Below are 2,500 nucleotides of genomic sequence, written 5' to 3' on the forward strand. Positions count from 1 at the left end.
GCCGATCGTAAAAAAGACTAAGTCCCCCGGGTGACCAGGCCCCTATAAAGCCGATCGTAAAAAAGACTAAGTCCCCCGGGTGACCAGGCCCCTATAAAGCCGGTCGTAAAAAAGACTAAGTCCCGCGGGTGACCAGGCCTCCGAAAAGCCGGTCGTAAAAAAGACTAAGTCCCCCGGGTGACCAGGCCCCTATAAAGCCGATCGTAAAAAAGACTAAGTCCCCCGGGTGACCAGGCCCCTATAAAGCCGATCGTAAAAAAGACTAAGTCCCCCGGGTGACCAGGCCCCTATAAAGCCGATCGTAAAAAAGACTAAGTCCCCCGGGTGACCAGGCCCCTATAAAGCCGGTCGTAAAAAAGACTAAGTCCCCCGGGTGACCAGGCCCCTATAAAGCCGATCGTAAAAAAGACTAAGTCCCCCGGGTGACCAGGCCCCTATAAAGCCGATCGTAAAAAAGACTAAGTCCCCCGGGTGACCAGGCCTCCGAAAAGCCGATCGTAAAAAAGACTAAGTCCCCCGGGTGACCAGGCCCCTATAAAGCCGGTCGTAAAAAAGACTAAGTCCCCCGGGTGACCAGGCCCCTATAAAGCCGATCGTAAAAAAGACTAAGTCCCCCGGGTGACCAGGCCCCTATAAAGCCGATCGTAAAAAAGACTAAGTCCCCCGGGTGACCAGGCCTCCGAAAAGCCGATCGTAAAAAAGACTAAGTCCCCCGGGTGACCAGGCCCCTATAAAGCCGATCGTAAAAAAGACTAAGTCCCCCGGGTGACCAGGCCCCTATAAAGCCGGTCGTAAAAAAGACTAAGTCCCCCGGGTGACCAGGCCCCTATAAAGCCGATCGTAAAAAAGACTAAGTCCCCCGGGTGACCAGGCCCCTATAAAGCCGATCGTAAAAAAGACTAAGTCCCCCGGGTGACCAGGCCCCTATAAAGCCGATCGTAAAAAAGACTAAGTCCCCCGGGTGACCAGGCCCCTTTAAAGCCGATCGTAAAAAAGACTAAGTCCCCCGGGTGACCAGGCCCCTATAAAGCCGATCGTAAAAAAGACTAAGTCCCCCGGGTGACCAGGCCCCTATAAAGCCGATCGTAAAAAAGACTAAGTCCCCCGGGTGACCAGGCCCCTATAAAGCCGATCGTAAAAAAGACTAAGTCCCCCGGGTGACCAGGCCCCTTTAAAGCCGATCGTAAAAAAGACTAAGTCCCCCGGGTGACCAGGCCCCTATAAAGCCGGTCGTAAAAAAGACTAAGTCCCCCGGGTGACCAGGCCCCTATAAAGCCGATCGTAAAAAAGACTAAGTCCCCCGGGTGACCAGGCCCCTATAAAGCCGATCGTAAAAAAGACTAAGTCCCCCGGGTGACCAGGCCTCCGAAAAGCCGATCGTAAAAAAGACTAAGTCCCCCGGGTGACCAGGCCCCTATAAAGCCGGTCGTAAAAAAGACTAAGTCCCCCGGGTGACCAGGCCCCTATAAAGCCGATCGTAAAAAAGACTAAGTCCCCCGGGTGACCAGGCCCCTATAAAGCCGATCGTAAAAAAGACTAAGTCCCCCGGGTGACCAGGCCTCCGAAAAGCCGATCGTAAAAAAGACTAAGTCCCCCGGGTGACCAGGCCCCTATAAAGCCGATCGTAAAAAAGACTAAGTCCCCCGGGTGACCAGGCCCCTATAAAGCCGGTCGTAAAAAAGACTAAGTCCCCCGGGTGACCAGGCCCCTATAAAGCCGATCGTAAAAAAGACTAAGTCCCCCGGGTGACCAGGCCCCTATAAAGCCGATCGTAAAAAAGACTAAGTCCCCCGGGTGACCAGGCCCCTATAAAGCCGATCGTAAAAAAGACTAAGTCCCCCGGGTGACCAGGCCCCTTTAAAGCCGATCGTAAAAAAGACTAAGTCCCCCGGGTGACCAGGCCCCTATAAAGCCGATCGTAAAAAAGACTAAGTCCCCCGGGTGACCAGGCCCCTATAAAGCCGATCGTAAAAAAGACTAAGTCCCCCGGGTGACCAGGCCCCTATAAAGCCGATCGTAAAAAAGACTAAGTCCCCCGGGTGACCAGGCCCCTTTAAAGCCGATCGTAAAAAAGACTAAGTCCAGCGGGTGACCAGGCGTCCCGAATCTGTCGGGGGTGACCAGGTGGCCGGCCCGCTGGACGGCGCTGAATGGGTCTAAATAATCGGAAGGGGGCTTAAGTCTGCAGCAGGGGGCATGGCCGGAGTCCATCCCCAGGCGGGGGGCATATTTCCCGGGCAGGGAGGCTTGGATCCCCCTGTCTGAACCGAAAGCACTGCTCGCGGTCGAACCGGGAGCCGGGTGCCTCAGACGCCGCTGCTGTGGTGCTTTTCCCCTTTTCACAAGCCTGGAGGCTTGGCCCAGGCCTAGCAGGAGGCATGCAACCGCCTGAGAGCGCTCCCGGGGTGAAAAAAAGACTTTTTCGTTTTCATGGAGCTTTTAAGGGGATGAATCCACCCCGCTCAAGCCCAGGCAGAGCTCCACAAGCTGGGCTTGGATT

The sequence above is a fragment of the Atractosteus spatula genome, unplaced genomic scaffold, assembly GCF_055471065.1.
Source record: "Atractosteus spatula isolate fAtrSpa1 unplaced genomic scaffold, fAtrSpa1.hap1 Scaffold_150, whole genome shotgun sequence".
In the NCBI taxonomy this organism is placed as follows: Eukaryota; Metazoa; Chordata; class Actinopteri; order Semionotiformes; family Lepisosteidae; genus Atractosteus; species Atractosteus spatula.